Source organism: Sciurus vulgaris, assembly GCF_902686455.1.
Source record: "Sciurus vulgaris genome assembly, chromosome: 3".
NCBI lineage: Eukaryota > Metazoa > Chordata > Mammalia > Rodentia > Sciuridae > Sciurus > Sciurus vulgaris.
The window spans coordinates 10,625,439-10,649,939 of NC_136463.1; the positions used below are offsets into that span (position 1 = coordinate 10,625,439).

Sequence of the window (24,501 nt, forward strand, 5' to 3'; positions counted from 1 at the left end):
AATTATCTTTTGTGCAAGTCTGATTCAAAAATGAACTCCACTAGTATGTCTAATAAAATGCACTAACAAAAAACATTTAAAAAGAATCATCACTGAAGTTTTAGTGATTGGAAACAAAAAAACTCAAATCAGAAATCAATTTTAATACTAGAACTTTCCAGAGAACATTCAGATTATATCTCAAATATAAACTCATATATGAAACTATATATTTCCCATTACAGACTCTACAGTTTGCTGTACTCAAGACATTCTCTTTCATCTTTGTTTGAAGTCCACATAGATTTCTTACACGAGAATAGCTAAATCTGCTGAAACCCTCCTATTAGATTCAATGTTCTGGAACCCAGAATTAACCAAGCAAGCAGATGACCTTTCTTATAAGTGTTATATAGATTTTTTTAACCCAAATATTTGCAATTACCCAAAATTAAAAAAGTTAACAGTAATGATTAAGATGAGAAAAAATGCTAATAATTCTAGTAGAAAAAAATTAGAAACAGTAGTGTTGATGATTCAGAAGCAACAGGTGCCAATGGCCTGTGACAGAGGTGTCTGGAATTCTGCTATGCAGATCAGTAGCTGTATGGAAATAGAATCAAGCCAGGGTTATCAGATATTTTCAGGGCTCGATAGCCTCAGTGCCCAGGAGTGCTCCAAGTCACCTCTGGATCAAAAGAAACACCTAACAATTCCATGCTTTGAATAGATAGGTCCAAATGACTTAGAAGCAGTCATCTACATCACATCTAACAAATATTGTTGTTACTTGAGAAAAATTAAAATATCCCAAGGCAACCCCAGAAGTTTGCTACAGTACCCCAGAGTGTCTCAGCACATGGACTGGGAACCACAGGCACTTTATAGGGGTTAAATCAGGCTCCTGAACCATGTTTGAATTCTGACTCCACCCATCATTAAATATGTCACTTGTGCAAATTGTGTAACTTGTGGTTCACCTTTTCATAGTTTGGTTCACTCAAATTGGATTATTACAAATTGGATTTGATAATAACACTTACCTCATAGAGTTGTTAGGATGAGGCTTCGGTTAAAAAAACCTACGTAAAATTTTTTCTTATGTACAAATTTGTAAAATCAATGTAAAAAATCTAAGAAAATCTATGTTCATTATTATTGAGCACAGTATATCATACAATAATCCCTTTCTCAGGCTTCCGGTAGGTCTGGACAGCATCCGTCTTAGAGAGATACGTGTGTGTAGGTGTGAGGATACCCTTTCCCCACTCCCTCATTTGGGACAGGTTGGAGTATGAAGTTCTGAAGAGTCTTAGGGAGAAATTCCTCCCCAGGATACACCATAGGCAGAAGTAGGTCTTCCGTGTCATCCTTCCTTAAAACAAAATCCTTGTTTTAATTAAAGGCTTAGTCATGCAACTCGTTGCAGTTTCCAAGAAAATAATGTCTCTATATCTTTAGTGTCCAATGAAATACAAAAAGAAATGCAAGAAGTGAGCCAAGCTTTTGATTGTGGACATGAAGACTTTCCAAGCCACTCAAGGGACTGCTATTCCACTCCTGCACATTTATCAACAGGAAAAGGTAGTGAGATTATGATAACTTCCAAAAGAGAAAACTGCTGAAAAAGGAAAATCGCACATGTAGTGAGCTTTTTACAGATCTTTATCTAGTTCACTACACGTATTTTGTACTGCTGAGCCATTTCATTGGTTTTTAGTTGAAGGATATGAGTTTTACAGGAGGATACAAGGCATGTAAATTCAAATGTGGTCATTGTCCAGCTCAGTTTTAATACACACATCAGCTTTTTGACAATTTTATGGTGATGTTAGCTATGTATTTCTAGCTATTACACTTTTATAATTATTATCATCTTAAGCTTTGGCAACTGGTTCATAAACCTCTTCATAGTAAGAACTCATATAACATTTGTGACAACTTCAGCATCCCTATTATCCACCATGGTGGATCACACTACATGTTACCAAGTTTCTCTGTGAGGAAAACAGGTTTCCTGCATTATGGATTTTGGGGTAGTCTGTGTGGCCTGATTTGGTCAATGGCATGTGGATGAATAGGAGGCACACCACACATAGGCTGAACTTGAAGTACACGCTCATCTACACCATCTACACCACTTACGCTATCAGCTCCCCAGGGAATAATCCTTCCATTGCTTCTCTCTGTCTCTCTGTTCTAATCCACCCTGGAAAAAATCCACGCATGCCTTTCTATCAGTGGTGTCTATTCTAGTTACTGTTACTGTATAACATCCCTCCTAAGCATAGTCGTTTAAAACAAAGGCCGTTGTATTACGTATTGTATTCTTCAGATCAGAGTCCCATAGGGCTCAGTTAGGTGCCTTCTCAGCCTTGTCAAGTTTATTGATTGAAAACAAGATAGAAAGCCAGCCCAGATGCAAGAGGAGGGGAATTATACCCAAGCTTTTCACGGAAGGATGACAAGATCACATCTTAAAAATGCATCAAGAGTGGAAAATATTGCTGCCACCATCTCTAAAAATATATCATCTGCCACAAAGCCATTCTAGAACCCCCAAAAGAGGATAAATGGCCTCAGTGAATTTGAATGATAATACTATATTCACAATCTCATAATTACATCATATTTAGTATATGTGCAAATTATTCTACTCATATTTTACTTAGAAGTTCACTTCCCAATGAAATTTAAGCAAGGCAAGGTGTTCAAGTGTTAACAAAATCAGCAGAATTCCTTTATTTTCTAGGGGTAGGGAAACAGGAGCCCACAAATGCACTGGTCTTCAGATTAGTAGACCTGAATTAGAGTAAGTAGACTTGAATCCAAATTTTGAAAATCAAAGAGAACATTCTGCAGGTACCATTACTTCTAGGTTTCTTCTCATATGAGAATCAATTGTGGGGTTCAATAATAGTGAGCATACTTTCTGGTAGACCTGCATGTATTTCCTTACATTTGTAACTGTTACCTAGATGTCAGATGACACCAGACAATTCCACACACTCCATTTTATTTAGTGCTCAAGTTGTTTGATCAGCTATGGTTAAAATAGGGCATGTGATGACACAGTTCATCAATAGGAAAGATTCAAAAAAACCACCTTTGTTCCCCCAATCCTAGCGTATGGTCCACAGAGAAAAAAAGATAAGCCAGAGGAAGAAGCAGACAAGGTTACCTAAGTAACCCTGAGGAAAGTGGCAGAGTTCTCTGCAACAACAGAACAGGTAGCAACAGAAACAGCAGCTGCCAGAGGAGAGATTATCTCACTAAAGTACAAAGAGAGAATTTGGATCAAGGTGTTAAACAGTCAAAAGAGGGTCGCATATTGATAAACCAGCCAGGCCATAAGGCTGTGCCAATCTGGTCTGCTCCAACAGTGAAGGACTATGCATACTGCACACCCTCATCAACACAGAGCAGAATAAACGATGCTCTAATACTTGCCCATCTGCCTGAATAAAAATACATTCAATCTTATCTGTAGTCACTTGGTTATTAATGATGATGTGAACCTTATATATGTATTAATCACCTGGATCTCGGTTTTATACAGGTATATTTCATTCTTCCTTGTGCTCCAGTGGGTTGGTTCTCAAACTCCTCATAGATAATAAAATCAGAGGGATGCTTATATGAGATGGCATATAACCTAAGCATGTCGTCCTGAATACATTTAGTGATCTCTAGATTTCTTATAAGATCTGATACATGTAAATTTCATGTGGATACTTGTTATACTATATTATTTCACAATAATGACAATGAGAAAAAAAAGTCTACTTATGTACAGCTCAAGCAAAATTGTTTTTCCAAATATCCTCAGTTTAATCCTCAGTTGGAGGAATCTATGGATGCAAAATTCACAGTTACAGAAAACTGACTACTTCCCTCTCAATGGTGCCCTCCAGGGTCCTTAAAAATAAGTGCCTTGCAGCCTCCAACGCTGGTTTTTCTTAGGGCCTCAACGTCCAGGGTCACCCATCTCCACTTGGAAATTTATCCTGACGTGCTCATCCATCCCTTTTCTCCTCCATGTCTCCACCCTCTTCCAATTTGATGTATGGCACTCAGGATAAGCAAACTCCTCCACATCCTCAAATTCTATTCTTAATTGTCCCTTCACCTTCTTTCTCTAAGAGAATTTGGAGGTCGCCCCAGAGAATACGGCCCCCTTGGCAGTTCTCTCACTAAGATTTTTGCTTAAACTGCAAGTTTCCTAAGTGTCTCCCACCCCAAAGCTCCTATATTAATGTAGGAATATTCAGGGGTGAAATGATTGGATTGTGAGAGCTGTCACCTAATCAGCCCACCCTCATTTGAATGGACTGACTGGGTAGTAACTGCAGGGGGGTAGGGTGCAGCTAGAGGAGGTGGATCACTGGAAAAATGTCTGGGAAGGGTTCATCTTCCCTCCAGCCCCTTCCCCTTTTCTCTGTCTATCCCAGCTTCCAGGAGTGAATTAGGGCTCCCAATCCTCTGCCACACCCTTCCACCATGATGTTCTGCCTCCCCTTAGGCCCAGAGTAAGGGAATTAGTTGACCATAGATGGAATCTCTGAAATGGTGAGCCAAAATGCGTTTTTCCTCCTCTGTGATGTTCTTGTCAGGTATTTGGGTCACGGTGATGAGAAGCTCACGTCCCTCTTTCCTCCTTGGATCTGAATGTTATCAAACTACCTCTCCCAGGTCTTACCCTTGATTTAGTCTTATCAGTAAACTCACTTTCAGAATCTTGATTTTGAGCATCCTATCTTCTCACTACCACATCCTAGTTTTTAAGCTTACTTGTAAATCTTCCAGGCCAACTATTTTGTGTAGTTTGTTGAGCATGCAATTTGTTGATTCCAACCACTTTTTATTACTTACAGTATATCCTTCTGGATTAATGCGCTAGTGCTATTATAACAAAGACCCATTGCCTAGATAACCTGTGCAACAGGAATTTATTTTCTCACACTACCAAAGACCATGTGTCCAAGATCCAGGAGTCAGTGTGGTTGGTTGTTTTCTTATGAGACCTTGGTCCTTGGCTTGTAGACAGCCATCTTCTCCCTCTATCTTCACATGGTCTTGCCTCTGTGTGACTCTGTCCCAATCTCTGTGTGCTGGACACTGTTTAATTTGGGCCTATTCTAATGACCTCATTTTAACTGAATTGCTTTCTTTTTAAGGTCCTATAGTCACTTTCTGAGATATTGGGAATGAGGACTTCACTTTAGGAATTTGGAGTGGATGGGCACATCTCATCTCCATACTTTATACTTCCCACTTCACCCAGCTTAGATTCTATGATATAGCATTTCAAACAGTGCTTTATGAACACCATCAGTACCCAGTTCTGTCTCCCTCTGCCATATCCACCTAGGAAAATCCCAAACTATTTAAACTCAAGTATCTATTCCATATTTATAGCTCTATAGTGCCAAACCCTATGATCTAATCTCCATTTAAATTCATAAATACATATCTTACATGAGAACCTAATACTAATGTACAATTGTTATGGTTTAGATGTGAGGTATCCCCCTCAAGATCACGCGTGAGACAATGCAAAAAGGTTTAGACCTTAAATGATTATGTTATAAGAGCCTTAACCAAATCAGTGAATTAATCACCTGATAGGGATTAACTGGACAGTAACTATAGGTAGGGTGTGGTTGGAGGAGGTGGGTTCTTTGGAGTTTATATTTTGTCCTTGTTGAACACAGACACCTCTCTCTCCTTGTTGAACAGAAACATTCTCTCTCTCTCTCTCTCTCTCTCTCTCTCTCTCTCTCTCTCTCTCTCTCTCTCTCTCTCTCTCTCCCCTCTTCATGACCTGAGCTGCTTTCTTTCTTCCACCACACCCTTCCACCATGATGTTCAGACTCACCTTGGGTCTAGAGCAACGGAGTTGACCCTCAATGGACTGAGACCTCTGAAACCCTGATTTCCACATAAACTTTCCCCCCTACATGTTCTTGTAAGGTGTTGTGGTCACAGCAGTGAAGAATCTGACTGGAGCTCCATGTCTGAGTGGACACCAGGCCCATGCTCCCTGGCACAGTGTTATCTTCTACAGTCTCCCTTTCCACTTGTTTTCTGGATCCCATTTTCTTTTGCCTTTTCAAGGATGAACCTCCTCGATTTTCACCTCCCACTTTGCATTATTGATTTCTTTCTGTACATAGGCTCCATTCCATCAGAATATAAACCGAGTTAGAATGTTCCATTCTGAAATGCTTCTTACTCCTACCTCCCTCCACGGCCACACTTCCTCTCCCCTTCAAAGTAAAACTTTCTGAAAGAATTGTCCATGGGGTGCTCACTTTCTCACGTCCCGTGCTTTTCTTGGTCCACTTTGACCAGACTTTTATTCCGACCACGGCACTGCCTCTTTGAAGGTCTCCAGGGATATCTGTGCTGCCAAACCCAGGGGTCACTTTGCTGTCTTCATTTTGCTCAGACCATAGCAGGATGCAACACCGTTTACTAGTCTTTAGCAACTAAACACCATCTCATCTTGGCTTCTGGGTGCTTACTTTCCTGGTCTCACTCATCCACCTCTGACACTCCTGCTTAGTTTCCTCTGTGGGTGACCTTCCCTCTGCCAGTCTGGCAACCAGGGCCTGGTCCTAAAACTCTGCTTTTCTCTTTCTACACTGTCTCCCAAAATTGTACCGCCAGTTCAAACCTGAAAACTACCCACATACTGATAACTTCCAAACCATTTCCCTAAACTCTAAGTTCCGAAGTTCAGCGACTGAGTGTGTATCTTCCCGTGTGTCTAAGAGGCATTTCAAGCTTAATATGACATAAATAGAATTCTTTACACCCCCATTCTGCCAAACTCCGTCCTGCTCTAACTTCTCTCCTTGGATTGCTGAAATACACCCTGACTGACCTCCCTGTTCTCTTGTCTGCAGATCTCACTACAGTCCATAGAGCAGCCAGGACCATTCTTTTAAATTCACAATCCTAGCATGAAGCCTACAGGAGGCTTCCCAGTGTGGCAAGACTTCAGTGCCAACATCTCACAGTGAGTCCAGTGCTTCACGTGACATGGCAGGCACCTTCATCACTTGCTGCTCTCTCAATTTCCAGGGAGGGCAAACTAGGCTTTCTGGCTCTCTTGCTATTCTTTGAATGTGTCAGTATCTTTCCTGCCTTAAGAACTTTGCATTTGACTTTTCCTCTCTTCTAAGGCTCTGACATTGATTTGGATATATGAGCACATATTTTGACATGTGTTTCTCAGCTCAATTATTTTCTTATCATTAAAGTTTTCCTATCACACCAACTGTTGGGTCACCAATCCCTTTTAGAGCATGCTAAAAACAGTTACATTGCTGTTGTAACACTTCAAATTTGAAGGAATTATTTGTTAGCTTATTATTTGTTTCATGTTTCTAAAAATATAAGCTCAACAAGAATAAGTTTCTTGTTTCCTTACCCCCTACAAATCTCTTGTACCCAAGCCAATGCCTGCGATAGTATATACATGCTTTTTGATTGAATGGACAAGTGAATAAATGAATGAATGGATTCTGCTTCTAGCAGTTTATCCTAACAAGACAAGCAGTCTACACACACCAGGCTGTCTATCATAGTACTATTCGAATAGCAAAAAATGGGTAACAACCTACTTGACCAACACATGAACTAAGAATAATAAATAAAAGAACAAAAACAAGAATCAAGTGATAGATTTATATTTATTGACTTGGAAAAATGTCAAGTAAATGTGATTGGTTGAGTGAAAAAGACTATGTAAAAAAACAAAAACCCAAAGTCTGCACTCTTCTATATAATTTTGTATATATAGAATCATATACAAGGTATGTGTGCACTTGTACCCACAGACCAGAGCCAGGAATTGTCTAAACACTGCCACAGTGATTATCACAAGAAATCTTGGAGTGATACTTACTTTTTTCCTACAATTTTCTGAATTGTTTAAGTTTTCATATGAGCATCTATTATCTTCACACTAGCTGAAGAAAAACTGTTTTTCAATACACTTATACCAGTGCTCCTTTTTAATTTCATCTGGCTTTCCCCTCTCTTGTGCTTCCTTATTGTTACTTGTAGAAACACAGCATTGCACAAAAAAAAAAAAAAAGATAAATGCAAAAAAAAAATTAGGTTAAGTTTTTCAAAGTGTATTTTAATATAGCATCCAGCATGTTCGCATTTTTATTACTGATTATAATGTTCAACAGCCTGTGACACAACAATTCAGACTTCTTGGCAGACAGAGCCCAGTTTCCATTTCTTTCAGTACAAGATGTAGGGTGTGGAAACTTTCTACTTCCTTGGAAACTCCTCTCAAAACAGGTTTTCACTCAATTCAGGCTCTAAGTGTTTAAGAGGTGACTGAATTTCTGAAAGTGGTCTGACTGTTTTAAAGCTGCTGGCAACAGCTGTAACTTTCACACTATGCGAAAGGGGGAAAAATCCATATTATTAAAAATTTGCCCTAGATCTCTTTCCCATTTCCTATTTTTTTTCAGAAAGAGGCCAAAATATTGGGATAATTTTTCTATGGAAACATTCAGAGTCAGTATCAAAATATTTACTTATATGACCACATAATACTGAATAATAATGACAATACTAATAACATTACTATTGAGAAGGCAGATCCAAAGAGAAGAGATGCCTAAATTCCATGCAGTTTTGTCTTTTTTTTTTTTTTTTAATTTGGCCACTAAATTGCCAAATAAGATATTCATTTCTATTCAACTTCCTGAATGAGGATCAGCAGGATGCCTAAATTCCATAGGACTTTTATGGAAGAAAATAAAAACTCTACTTCTAATTAATTTCTTAACTATGAACATAGAGTAGAATGGATTTCTTCAAATGGAAGCAGCCTCTCTCTGTTCCTATCATTCAGCGGTAGGTTGATATTTTAGTCCATTCAGGTTGCTATAACAAAATACTCGAAACTGGATATCTTATCAACAACAGGCACTTATTTCTCACAGTTCTAAAGGCTGGGGCAGATTCAGTGTCTGGAAAAGGCCCATTTTCTGCCTTATAGTGGGTGCCTTCTAGCTTCTCTTCACATGGTTGAAAGGAACAAAAGAACTCTCTAGAGCATCCTTTATAAGGGGGCTAACCCTAAACTTGTGCCTAAAGTTCCCATCTCCTAATACCAAAACCTTCAGGGTTGGGATTTTAAAATATAAATTTGAGTGGGGAGCAGGGAAATGCAAGCACTCAGACTGCATGAGTTGGTATCCTAGACAAAATCCTAAAAATAGGCAGTGTTGAGATCTGATCCGGATGTAGCCATTTGCTTTTATGAATTGACAAGTTAGTGTTCTGACTTCCCAGGGAGCCCCTTCGCTTTCTCTGCCAACACAATGCAATGGAAAACTGGTCGTGAAATTGGGGAGCTTCTATGTTTCCATAGCTGTCTTCCCCACTGTCGGGAGCAGGAGGAAGGGAAGGGGTAGATTGATAAATGATCAAAATCATCCTACAGGCTTTGGTGTATCTTCAGAGATCAGCTTTAGATATCCCAAAGTCCCAGTTAGTCACTGATTTCTTTTAAAAATTCTTAGATCTCACCAGTTCTCGTGACTTTGATCATGAAATCATCACCCAGGTACAGATACATCTAAATTCCCAGCTCCATTGATGAACTTGAGACCCATATGGGTACATGCATTCTTGCAAACTCAGCACAACACAAATTGATTCCAACATGCTCCCCCCATAAATCTGGTCTTTCATGTGACTTTTCCACATTGGTTGGTATCCATCACTCACTATCTTTCAATGTTGATGTCTAAAACTGAAATTTAAAAGTCGTGGTCACCTCTTCCCTTTCTTTCAACTTTACAGACTGTCTCTTTAAGACCCGTAACTTCCAGTTCCTCAGTGTATCTGGAATCTCTTCCTATCTTTCTAATATGAGTGTCATTTTCCCAATCAAGTATCCATTATCTCTTGTCTGGACCCTGGATGGGCAAACCACAGCCCACAGGCCAAATCCATCTCACACTTGTCTTTGTAAATCAAATTTTATTGGATTCTCTGTGGTTAATTTCATACTACAGAGTTGGAGCTGAATAGCTGCAATAAGGATTGTATGATTCATGAAGTCTGAAATATTTACTCTTTGACTATTAGTTTCATGATCTAAAACCATAGTGTTACCCTCCTTGAAGTTTATATTGCTTGAGCAATATACTCAGTGGAGAATCATTAATAGATATTAACAAAGGAAAGGAAAGAAACACAATTACAATGTTTTAGCCCTGACAAACAATCACTATCAACCTTTTCATGCTTTTTCTGAATACACAAATTCATATTATTTCTTCCACTAGTTGAATCATATTATAGATTGCATTAGTCAGTTTTCTTTTACTATAATGATATACCTGAGACCAAGTACTTTACAAAGAAAAGAGGCTTATTGAATTCACACTTCTGAAGGAATGAGGGGAAGGCACCAGCATCAGCATGGCACTGTGAGGAGCTCATGGCAGATAGCATCATGGGAAGAATGTGTGAGAGAGCAATTATGTTGTGAGAAGGGAAGCCAGAGAGTGAGAAGCAGTTCTTTTATGACAACTTTCTTTCACAAGAGGTAACTCAGGGTCCTATGAGAACTGCCTTAATCTCTTCTGAGGGCAGCATCCCCAATGATCCAACCAACTCCTGCTAAGCCCCACCTCTTGAAAGTCCCACTACTACTTGACATCTCCAAATGCAAGCTTCTAACACATGAACCCTTGGGGTCACACTCAAACTGTAGCATACTTATTATGTTTCATAATGTGAGTCATATTTTGTTGGTTTTGTTTTTGATTTTGTTGAGACTGGACCTCACTATGCTGCTCAGGCTGGTCTTGAACTCCCAGACTCAAGTGATCCGCCCACCTCTACCTCCTGAGTAGGTGGGACCACAGGTGGGCACCACCACACCCAACCGAGAGCTGTTAGTGATAGCCAGTGATGACTTTTATAAGTATTTATGTTCATGCAACATTCAATACTACAAGAACTACTGATGTTCTAAGATCTTTTCAATTTAGATGTACTAACATAATCATTGTCCACATTTATGGGGTACAGTGTGAGCATTTGACCCATGCCTACACTATGAAAGACTCAAATCAGGATAATTAGCATTTCTATCTCCTTAAATATTTATCATTTCTTCATAGTGAGAACTCCTCTCTTCTAGTTCCTTACAAAGTGTTTAATAAGTTGTCATGAACTAGAGAGACCCTACTAGGCTGTGGAACCCTTTCTAACCTCTAGGGATCACGGTTCAACTCTGCATGTATGAAATCAACTTTTTTAACTTCCACAAAGAAAAGAGAACATGCAGTGTTTATCTTTTTTTTTTTTTTCTTTTTGTCTGATGCTTATGTTATGCAGGGTTCTGATACATATTTTCAAGTTGGCTTCTGAATAGACTATAATTTTACATCCCCGCCGAGATTGGAATTTGAAACTCAACAGATTTCAAACTCTCCCATTCTAGCCAAAGACAGGCATCACTTCTTTCTTATGACATGATAACACAGGGTTCTTTTCACCTCTATTTCTGTGATTAACACCAAAAGAGAATATTTTGTACTACTTTTAATAACCATTCGTATTTCTCCTCATATGACTTGATAGGGGTAGTATTTTCTGCTTGGTGATTTCACTTAGCACCTTTCTTTTAATTACTTACTAGTATTCCTAATACAGCAATCATGATTGTGGTCCACAGGACCACAGGTGATGTCCAGTGACCCTGACATTTTAGATGCAGTTCTTGGCTCAAAGCCTTATGAATTGAAAAACAGATCGTCTTGTCCACATGCGCATGACATAAATAATAGTAATTATATTTGTTTCCTTCCCTTACCATTGCACTCAGAAAGAATCACCTGCACATAATTTACTGATATTTCTTTTACTGGGCCACAATTGTGTCTTTATTCGATGTTGCTAATTGTAGAAAACTCCATTTTGTCAATTCTAAATCATTACTCACAGAGCTGCTTGATGCCCAGTCTTAAAATCACTGTCTAATCATGCAACACAGCTTCCCTCAAATCTTTAATTATATCCCAGATCCTAAGGGGGAAAAGATAATCTTCTCTAGTTGTCATTCAAAATCTCATAGGATCTAGTTACAATCCATCTTCTAATTCACTCCTCACTATATCTTCATGTCAGCTACAAGGGTCACTCCCAGTGTCCAGAGGAAACAGTGTCCTGTTTTTCCTATTCTCCTACTGTCTCTGGGTACCTCTCCCACGCATATAGACTGCAAGCCCAATTTGGATGCTTTATTTGCACTCCAGGTCAATTACTGCCACTTCCCCTGACTTTCTGAGTCCTTCACTAGAAGTTATCTCTAGGCTGTTGTTCTATGGTGCCACATTTTTGCACCAATGACACACAATTACAATGCCCACCTCAAATTCCCACAAATGCTCACAGTCTCCTAAAGGGCAAGGACCAAATCATATTCAGATGTGATTTCCTCCCAGAGCTCAGCAAGTGAGCAAATGGTTGATAAAAATATTAATTAAATCAAAGGGAATGAAAGAATGCTCGGTGCTAATTCACCCGCTCATCTATAATGCCGTTTTTCATCTCTCCTATTTTTTTCCTCTTCTTTATTCACATTCTCGTGTCCCATATGTGAAATCATCTGTTGGGTTGTAATGCATTATTCATATCCTAGAGCTTTTCCATGGAATGACTAATTTGGGGAATTAAATATTTGGAAGTTTTCAGCTCTTTTCTCTCTTACTCAACGTTTTAACTAAAATATGTGGATAGTTATTAAGTGCAGGACTTTTAATGATAATTTATAAACATGAATAGACTATAGTCTAAGACATTCAGGAAAAAAATGCTAAAAAACTAATTTTTCTCAACAAGATCAGTCTTTCAAACCCACAGTGACATAGGTATTCATAAATATTTGCAAACTCAAAACTACACCTCCAGGAAAATTTGAAATAAGAAACATCAATGTGTTTTTCAAATACCTAATGTCATGGCCTTGCTTCTATTATCATATAATCCCTTAACAGAGTTTGTTCCGTGATGGATATAGAAGCTGTTATTAAACTTCCTGAATCGAGATGGTCTGGGAAAAATTATACTTTACAATTAAGATTCAAATGCATCCATAAAATAAATTGGAGACTGTCTTACTTGAAAATACAATTTATGTCTCCATCCAAAGAGGACTTCCTTTAAGACAAAACATATGCAAGGGACATACAGCATTAATGGGAGAGTCCTCCGTGGTCACAGAACCACACAGGAATATTGAGAACACACGGGAGAGCATCTCACTGTCAGAGTTCAACTAAGAGGAATTTAAAGTCATCGCTGACAATTGTCACCCTTTCCCAAAGACAACAATAGACACTTTAAAGCAGTAAGAGTATTTTGGGGAAAGTGATAGCAGAGAGGAGTGTTTTAGTCAGCTTTTGCACGGCTGTGGGAAGCAGCTCACATGATGATCAGAAAGCAGAGAGAGGTCACCACTCACCAGATACAAATATGTACCCCAAAGCCCCGCCCACAATGCTCCACCTCCACCGCCACACCCCACCTGTCTTCTGTTACCACTCAGTCGATCCCATCAGGGGATTAATTCACTGATTGGGTTAAGACTCTCACAACCAATCCCTTCTCCTTTGAACCTTCTTGCATTGTCTCACACATGAGCTTTTGGGGGAGACCTCACGTCCAAACCATGACAAGGAGTAAGCAGCAGAAACTGACGTTTCTGTTCTGTACTGGGCTGTGATTGACACTCTGGCTCGGGCCGCAGGCTGGCCCCTGCCTCCTTCCCTTCCTCATCTGCTGCCCATTCACCCTGTAGCCTTCATGCACCCACTTCCTCATCTGCTTTCCTCTTTGCTTCAACATCCTTTGGACTAAAAGGGTCAGAGACAAAATTAAAAGAGAGTCTTTGACCCCTGAATGCTAAGTGCAGGAAATAGGCTGAGAGCACCCTCAGCTGCAAGCACGCTAGGGTTCTCACTGTAAAGGAAAGATTACTCAGGGAGCAGAGCCAAGAACCATGGAGAATCATCGCTGGGCTAAATGATTAAACTCTAATCAAGGAAGTCATAAATGTGTCCAGGGGGAGTTCAGAGTTTCAGTGACCAGCCACTAACATGAATGTTCTGCTTTCTTTCTTTCTCAATAAATTTCTATGCCAGTTATCCTATGCCAGCACTACCATTGTGTGGTGAGTATGTGGGAAGCAGATAGCTTGTCTAATTTATTCAAAGGTCTTCAGATTGGAAAAAAAAAAAAAAAGTCCATGTGAAAGGGTTGATATTCAAAGAACTACTAGGAGCCTCATGCACTTGTACTTAATGCACTTGGACCTGATTGAGACCAAGGGATCCTAAACCACTGGACATGGGCCAATTTCCATAAGGGAAGAGATTTGAGGGGGCCTGAAGGATAAAACTAATTTTGCAGGTGAAAGGGGTATGAATTCTGAAAATATTCACAGCAATACTTCCAGTCCAGAGCCTCAATGATACACCAGAAGGCAGCAGAGTATATTTTTCCTCCTCTTGAAATTGAAGGGCCTTGTGACAACCTGGAGGAGGAGAATTTGAAGGAAATAATGGTACATGACATCCAGTTCTAGGTCATAAAGGAATGCGCAGTTTCCCTTGACTTTGTCTCAAAATACTTGCCCTTATAAGCCAGCCGCCATGTTGTGCAGAAGGCCAGGCCATATGGAGAGGATACAGATTGTGTCCCAGCCAACAGTCCTTGTTAATTTCTCAGTTGACAACCAGCCTCCATTGGCAGATAGGCGAATGAGCAGGACTTTTCCCTGCTGCAGCTAATCGCCCTTAAAAATCTCATCACTGGCCTTATTGCTTTTGAAATGCTTTTCCTGTCCCACATTGACAGGGGTTTTCCTCCTGCACATCCCTAGGGTCCTGTGCCATTTCCAGGAGTCTGAATCATACTGTACATTGACTGTTAGCATCCATCTGTCTTCTTCATTAGAGGTATTGATCTTGATAATAGTGTCTGCCCTACTTATGTTAGATCTTCAGCACTTAGCAGAATGAACAGTGTGTAGTTAAATGATGGTAGATCAATGTGTTGATCGTGAAGGTAAGAAATATAAAAGTAGAAATAGTATAAGATAGCATGGTTGATTAGTTAAGAAAGTTGAGGGGGGGAATCAGCAGACTATTAAATTTGTTTTTAATGGATACAGAGGCTGAGCGCTCTCTGCAAATAGACATGAAGACCAACACTGAAATCTGTAATGTGAATGAAAGAGGAATTCCAAAATGAACAACTCCGTCTGATCAGAATGGCAAAGGATGGAAGTATCTTGACCAGGACCGCAGGAGAGACATCCAACAGCATGAGGGATTCGTAAATATGTTGGTGCCCTTAAAAATCACTGAGGTTCCCACAGAGCTTTTGTTCGTGTGAGTTAAATTTATCAGTGTTTTATTTATCACCTTCAGCATTAATGCTGGTAAATTTTAAATATATTTACTTATTCATTTTTCAATAAAAATCAATTAATATTAGCATAAAAAAGATATTTACTTGAATTCAGTATACTACAGTACACAGTCACATCAACGTTTATAGCAGCTAATTCACCATAGCTAAACTATGGAACCAGCCTAGATGCCCTTCAACATACAGATGGATAAAGAAAATGTGATATATATATGATGAACTATTACTCAGTTTTAAAGGAGAATGAGATTCTAACATTTGCTGGTAAATGGATGGAGTTGGAGAATACCATGCTAAGTGAAATAAGCCAAACCCAAAAAATTCCAAAGGTCAAATGTTTTCTCTGATATGCAGATGCTAATTCACAATAAGGGGGGTGGGGATAGGGAAGAATAGAGTTAGTTTATATTAGGTAGAGGGGAGTGAAGTAAGGGAAAGGGATGGAGGTAGGAATGATAGTAGAGTGAAAGAGACATTATTATCTCCTGTACATGTATGACTGCATGACCTATGTGATCCTGCAATAGGTATAATCAGAAAAATGAGAGATTACACTCTATACATGTGTGATATATCAAAATGTACAAAATGCATTCTACTGTCATGTACAACTAATTAGAACCAATAAATTTTTTAAAATATTTTAAAATTTTTATTATAAATAAATATTACCTTTGCAAATTCCTTTAATGTCTAGCAGAAGAGAAATGACTGGATTTCCACACCTCCTTTCATATTCCATACGTTGTGGGACATCCTTTCGGTTGATGTATGTGAAAAAAAATAAGAAAGCATCCACAAAGAGATGTGTGAATAGGAAAGAGGTATTTTAATAACAATCTCATATGGTTATGAATACTTATCTTTGATACTTCACTAAAACTTAAGTGAAAATTTTCTGAAGGTTAGTTGCAATGTGGAATCTGACACAATATTCTTGAATTTTGATTCTCAGTGACATTAAAATCCCTTGGTGTATATTGCACTGTGAATGCCTCATTTAGTCATCTATGGTTTTATATCAACATGCATGAATCGTTTAGAAAATGTCGTTTCACTGACTTCTACAGTTTTTTCAAGCATTAACAGATTCTAAAATTCAATATCAGAAATTCACATTGGAAATATCACCTCTAATTTTAATTGCTAAGTATTTAAGTAATAGGAACATGTCAAGCATGTAATAACAGGTATGGCTTTTTAAAAATTCTAATTTTGCTTGAAGCCCTGAATTTTATCATTAGCAACAAATACTGTCAGTTGTTTACTGTGAAGATACAAACTTGTCTTGTTCATTTTTTTTCTCTGTATTACCCAAGAGATAAAGATTTAATTATTAATAAATCACTGGGGCTGGGCACTAGGAGCTATAAAGTCTCTAGAGAACATTCCTATAATCAATGCCATTTGAGACCCATTGACCTAGGGTCCACTTAGGGTTACCAGATAAAATCTAAGTCATTCAATTAAATATGACTTTCAGTAAACAATGAATACACTTTTTTCTACATGTATGTTGCACCTATTGTTTGGAATATAAGACTAAACACTATATTTGGTGGATCTGGCAACACTATACTTTGGTGTTTCCAACTCCAAAGACCATCTTGGTTTTGAAGGAAAGGTGAAATTTGATTATGGCCAACTCATCACTAAAGCATCACAAAGTCATAACCCAATAAAATTAAACTAATATGACTGTACAGATGCCTCTGGAAACATTATGTAAAGTGGGAATATCTTGGTAAGTTGATATCCTGTATTGGTTTCTTTTTGCTGCTATAACAAATTGCCACAAACTTAGTAGCTTAAAACAACTCACATTTATATATTTTATATTTATGGGTCAAAAAGTCCCATGCAGACTCACTAAGATAAATCTAAATGTCTGGAGGGTCTAGGGAAGACTTCGTTTCCTGTCCTGGCAACTTTGAGAGGCCACCCATGCTTCTTGGTCCATGGACAATTTCATCTTCAAAGATGGCAACATCACATCTCTCTGACCATTTTTCTAGAGTTAATCTCACTCTGACCAGAGCCTGAAAGACTCTTCCCTTTAAGAATTAAGTTTGTCTGGCCTATATAATCTACAATAATCCCCTCGTTGCAAGATCCAAATTCCTCACATTTTCAAAGTCCCCATATTTCATTTTTAAGTATCTCCCAAATACCCAAGTATGAATAGCCACAGTTTATCAGTTGTTCTTTCAAGTAAAAACTGTGTTCTGTGAGATAAGAAAGAAAAGCTCGTCTAGCTTATAACTCAACCACTCATGTGCTTTTCTTGATACATCCATCATACTTCCTAACATAGCAAATGTGCTTTCTGAATTTCCCATTTTAACATGGAGTATTAGAAAGAAAAACAAAGATGATCAAATTTGGGTAATAATGAGGTGAATAATTATGACTATTTTATCAACAATTCCTCCTTCCTTCCCATCTTTCTATTTCCTGCAAATGCATGGTGCTGAGGTTTCAGTGAGTTCTGGACCACTTTGGAACTTCTGTCTCCCTCTGCAAGGCACCCACAGTGTAACACACTATTGCTTTTGTAACACCAAGAAAAACATCAACAGAGCTCAAAAGGCAAATATTATTTCAGAATTATGAAAATAGTTTTTACCTCATAAATCCCATGCAAAGTGTCTTGGGGAAATAGTACTTCTCACCCTTCCCCTTTCCACCTAGTGCTCCAGGGAACTCACTTTGAGAACCACCACACTGTGTGTACCCCGTCCTCATTAAGGTCTTTAGTTTACCACTATGAAAAAAACGAGTGATTTTCAGAAATACTATATAGTTACACTTCATGCTTGATAATGATTTAATGTACCTTCACTATTTTCAGAGCAATACTCACAAGAATCTGTTAGAAGAAATTGACATGTGTATCTTGACTAAGTAATTCAATGTAAGTAACAATATTACCCACAAATACAATAAATAGGATAGAAAGAAGAAAGTCTAAGATTTTGTAAACAATAAATAAATATAATACTGAAAACTTTTAAGAAAACTGTCCTTGTTCTCAGATATTATAAGCCTGGTAATACCCATGTAAATATGCATGTGAATGATTCTCAATGTACATGCAGGTGTATCTACACTTCAGTTCACATACTAAGCTGCACACAGTTCCTTCCACATGTGAGTTCATTTCTGTTCCAATGAACTCTTTCTGGACTTTATTTAGTTGCAAAGTAAAGTGCCTGTGTGAGTTGAATTATGTTCCCCCAAATTCACATGAATTATGTTCCTAATCCCCAAAACTTCAGAAAGTGACTCTGTTTGGAGAGAGAGAGCTTTTAAAGAGGTCAATAAAGTGAAATTAGGTCATTGGGTGTGCCCTAATCCAATAGTACTAGTGTACTCATAAGAAGAGATTAGGATAGTTACACAGAGAAAAGACCAGAAGAAGACAGAGGAAGAACACAGCCAACTACAAACTAAGGAGGAAAGTTTTGGGAAAAAGATCAACCCCTTTGACACCTTGATCTCAGATTTCTAACCTCCAGAATTGAGAGAAAATAAATGTCCATTGTTAAAGTCATCCAGTGTATGGTATTGGGCATGGCAGTGCTAACAAACACAATATACTTCAAATCAGTTAGGTGAAGATGGTTAAATGAACAGACCCAATAGCGATTTCATTATGCTCTTTGTGTTCTAATTCAGAAAGACAAATTAAAGATGCTCAGAATCAGTAGACCTTCAAACTGCGAAACTTTCAAACTTCAAACTTCAATGGGAATTTCTTCAGCATGGAAACATCTTCTTAAGGGGAAATAAGTAATTTTCAGACATATCATTGCACCGGTAAATCTATTCTGTTCAATCATGAAGGAAAATTCATCCAGAAACATGCTGTGGCTTTCTGACATTTATAGTTTCTCTTCTATTTTTGATGATATCTAAATCAGTTATATTTAATAAAGCAATGAATGCTCCCCACTACTAGTTCATTCATGTGTTGATGCATTTATCTTATTACTCAGTGAATAATTGGACAGCCACATCTTGACAACAAACTAGAATTAAAAAAAAAATCATTCTATATCCTAGCAATGCACATTTACATAATACCCTCAGGGAGCTTACCATCATTAAGGGAGGCACACAAGATAGAAGCATGAGCATCAGTGTTGTTGATGATAATAATAAATCATGTACTAATATTGTATGAAAAAAAAATAAACCATATATGTGATGGAAACTAAGTGAGAAGTGAGACTTATGGATTTGTTTAGAGAGGCCTCTCGGAGGGACTTAGAGTCAAGTCCAATCTGGAAGTGAAGGTACAGGTCTCTACAAGAATTGTATTCTAAACAGAGGAAGAAAAGTTCAAAGGTCCTGATATGGGATTTGCAGAGAAAGCCCTGCGTGCCTGGCATACAATATGTGAAGAGAAAAACAGAACAGTTAAGAAGCTGGGAGATGCACTGGAAGTTATTCTGAGGAACACTTGACTCTTATTCTCAGTGAGAGAGGAAATCGTAATGCAGAATGATCTGACCTAGCCTTTTATTAGGGCTCCTTAACTGCTGTTAAGAGAACTAACCTGAGCTGAATCTAGAGAGGTTAGAAGACTTTTGCCACAAACTAGACAAGAAAGAAGACAGTACCATACTTGGACTGATGGAGTCGTCTTGAGTCTTTTTGAAAACACACCCTGCTGTCCTTCTTTTAAAACTTTGGTTTAATGATCCCCTATTGATACTTCTATCAAAATACCACATGCTACCCCAAATATGTATATAAGTATTCATCAGTTTAAAAATACAGAACTTGCAACATTCAAAAAATAGTTCTGATTCCATCAGTGCCTAGGAAAGCTTTTGGGTGAGATAAGAAGAAGGACTCGAAAGAACGTGATAATGAAGGAAGTAGAGAGGGGAGGCTGGCTGTTTCTTTATCACCAATTTTCAGGTGAGAATCAAAGCAGAGTGAACTTGGTTGTAGAGTAAAAGAATGCATTCATAAAACATCTGGATAAATCCACCTGCACAGCAAGCAGGCCACCTACCCTCTATGTTCCCTGTGCGTCTAGGTATAGTGCAGCCCTCCAGTGCATCCCAGCCTGCCACCACTGAAGAGTACATGAGTAATAAAATTTCCAGAACCAATCCAGTGAGTCTTTCAGGTTCTTTCTTTGGTATTGGTGAACAGTATGCTCCGGGTGTTTGTAGCCATTTTTTTTTTTTTTTTAATCAGTGAGTTTCTCAGGTGCTTATTCTCACCAGGCAAATTCAGAAGTATGAGCTCAGAGAAGGGGCAAGAGGAGGGCAGGAGGATACATCAGACTCTGAGACAAATTTGAACGTCAAATGGACAGGAGTAAATGCTGGGTATGAGATAAAGAGCAAAGCCAAGGTTGACTCCAGCAACCTGGACCATTACAGAGAACAGAGCACCAAGAATGTATTTTCTCAGGTGGAATAAATATTGCAGGACTCCCAACAAAGACAGTCTACCTAAAACTCTCACACAGGATTTCCTTGACCTGCCTTCCAATCCTCTACCCCAGAAATTTGCACTGACTCCTGCTCCACTGTCTATCCCACTCACCCTACTGCTGGGGCCCTGCGAGAAGCATCAGCCAGTGAAAGGCAGAGGAGCTTGTTGGGTAAAATCTTGAACTTGACAGCTTCCAGTAACTAGTATGCATTCTTCAGACAAGGCAGCAATTATCAAATTAATCTGTGTTTAGTAGAAAAATATCTTACCAGCTTTTAAAAAAAAAAAATACAGACTCTCTTCTTCCAGCTGTGAATCAATACATGTATAAACAGGATGATGGATGATGGTTGCCAACTTGACTGGGTGAAGAGATTCCAGATAAAACATTCTTTCTGGCTGTTTGTGAGGTGTTTCCAGAAAAGATTAGCATTTGAATCGGTAGACCTAGTGAAAAAGATTTGCCTTCTATCTAGCTGGCACTGGGAAAGAGGCCAACCCCCCAGCTACTCAGAGGCTGCTGAGGCAGGAGGATGGCACATTCAAAGTCTGCCTGGGCAAAAATATTATAAAAAGGTCTGGGGGTGTAGCTCAGGGCTAGAGCGCTTGCCTAGCATGACTGAGGCCCTGGGTTCAATTCCCGGTACAGAAAAAAAAAAAAAAAAAAAAAAAAAAAAAAACTGCCCTCAACAATATGGATGAGCATCGTGCATTCTAGAAAAGCAGAGGAAAGGAACATAAATGCTGCCACTCTCCTCTTGAGCTGGGACCCCACCTTCTCTTGCCCTCAGTCATCAGATCTCCATACACTTGGGCCTAGAGATTATGGGACTTCCTTCAGTGACCCTGCTCATTCTTGACTTTTGACCTTGGATTAAAAGTTACACTTTTGGCTCTCCTCGTTCTCAGGCCTTTGGATTCAGCCTGAATTATACCAGTTCACAATTATACTGGGTTTACAGCTTGCAGATGGAAGATCAGGGGACTTCTTAGGCTCTATGATTGTGTAAATCAACTCCCATAATAAATCCCTCTGATATAGACACATATAGCCTATTGGTTCTGTTTTTCTGGAGAACCATGACTAACACAAGCAATAACAAGCACAAATTGCTTCACACTTACCTCTGAGTAACCTTCTTTATGTAACAAAAGTGTGACTAACAGGATAGTTAAACAAATAATTCTTTTTCCCATAGGAAATATCTAAAATTCTTCTAACCCAAAAGAAAGAAATCTTAAATTGGATATGATTTAAATAACAGATTTTATGAGATGACTCGCATGTTTTTCTAGTGAGGAAAAGTAAACTTATCCATTACAACTTTGGTGTATCTTCTTTACTGGACAGTATCTCTTGCTTTATTCCCGGGTGTCTTTCTGTACAATGGCCAGTGCAATTTACAACATCAAGAGCTGACTTGACTAATGTAAGTCACACTTAATAGTATCACTTGTACATACAATGTTTTCCATTTTCCTTAACTTAGAGAAAATAAGGGGGGGAAATGCTATTAACCAGAAGTCATAATCAAATTTCAGATGAATTTTTCTCTGGAAGAAGTCAATGTTAAAATTAAAGCAGACAATATTCTGAAAAGGGTTGGTGACATTATGTAATGAGGGGATGATGGCTTTTTATTGTCATGTGCTCAGATCCAGATTCACACGTTATCACAGGAGTGGCTAGAGACAGGCAGTACTTTAATTCTCAGAGGTAGTTTTTCTTCCATTACACTTGGCAGTCTCTTCCATTTTTTTTTTTTTTTTTTTCAGCAAATTCTGTTAAATCGTCACAGGTAGCACTAGATCATACCATTGATCGCTAGAATCAAGGAATCCAAACTTTACTATAACATTCTCATTCTTCAGCACATTTCCTCAGCATTTGTTACACACAAAGGCATTTCATAGTAGTAGAGAGGTATCAGTTCTTCACAAAGTCAGAAGAATCCCACTTCCTGGCTAACTCTCTTCCCAGCTCTTTCATGGGGATTTGTCTCTTTTCAAGATGCATGAACTCATAATGCACAGTCAAACCAACATCAGGAGCATCTATCTGTTTCTTTCAGCAAACACGTAGCACCTTTTGTATGCCAAGCAATTTCCTAAACATTGAGGACCAGATGATACACAAGACATAAATTTGCTACCCTTGTAGAATTGGTGGGAAGATGGAAAATTAACAAGTAAAAACGAACAAATAATGTAATTCCAACCTGTAATGCATGATATGACAAAAGTAAAACAGGAACCCGAAACAGAAAAGTCACTGGTGAAAAATTGGTGAAATGTGAGTAAAGTCTTCAGTTTAGCTAATAAAGCTTCAGTGTGTGATGATTTTATTAGGGTGAGGCAGGAGGTCCGCATGAGGGAAAGTGGAATAAAGAGGTATAAGGGGTGGGGAACCTCTTTGTATTATTTTCCCAAAACTTTTCTCCAAGTCTAAAATCTGTTCAAAATGAAAATGGAAACAAAAATAAATAAAGCAGAATAAGATAAGAAGAAAAAGAATAACCTGAGGGGCCGTTCTAAGAAGGATGGCCAGAGACCACTTTCTAGAGATCACATTTGAATGGACGTCTACACACAAAGATGGTTGAGGAATTAATTCCTGTGAGAGAGCAGAGGTAAGAATGAGCTTTGCAGATTTAAGAAAGAGAAATAGGTCACTGTTGCTGGAGTAGAGAACTAGTCATAAACTAAGCAGACAATCCTTTCTGGCCGGAATACACTGAACCAAATAGGCTGTTGGTGATGAAAGCCATCAGCAGTTTTCAAGGAAGAGAATCACAGAGTATGGCTTAAATCAGATGGAGGTAGAATGAAGGAAGACTAGAGCAGAAACCAGGAAATTTGGTGGAGGAATAGTGTAAAATTCATGTGTCACTTGGAGAGAAGTTTCAGCTAAGGGTCCTGGGGCAGAATTCTCAGGATCAGTGTCGACAGGAGAGGCTACAGGACGTACTGAATGTTTGGATATTGGGTCTGAGGAATAGGGAGAAGATAATCCTGACCCCCTAGATATATGGCTTGACTTTTACTGTGTGAAACCTGGCTCACAGTGGGTACTTTTGAGCATAATCTGAAAGGTGTATTTGGTTTATGTTAAATACTACAGAACACTGTAGAAGGGAGCACAACAATATATTGGTTTGCCTATAAATATTGTGTTTCTTTTTCCATCCTGTGGTAATTGTACAACTGAATCACAGAGATTACATACTCCCCTACATCATAAAACTTACACAATTTACAAATTGGCTTTCCCACCAGGCAATCCGATTCTCACATCACCCCGTCCGTAAAACAGGACCTGACACTTCTTCACGTGCACCGTAAAGAATCCATTCCCACCAGACATCACAAGTAATACAGAGTAGAGTTACTATTTTAAAGAGCAAGTTGAGAAGAAAGTTCGTGTTATAAATTGCATCTCAGCAAAAGCCCTCTACTTCATTGTGAAATAAGTGCTCCTTGCCAAGTGGTTTCTGCCCTATAGCTGAATGTCTTTCCTCTCCATTTTCTTTGTAAAATATTCTCTCTCCTCCACTTTGCCAAGAAATGTAACGCTGCCTC

General features: G+C 38.6%; 1 long non-coding RNA gene across 2 annotated transcripts in view; it reads right to left on the minus strand.

Moving 5' to 3' along the window:
* Positions 1 to 24,501, minus strand: part of LOC306656303 — a 36,332-nt gene that overhangs the window by 11,089 nt on the left and 742 nt on the right. For both annotated transcript variants that reach the window (XR_013762467.1, XR_013762468.1), the window contains exon 2: positions 16,138 to 16,222. This is a non-coding gene — a long non-coding RNA (uncharacterized lncRNA). The remainder of the gene's footprint in view (positions 1 to 16,137; positions 16,223 to 24,501) is intronic.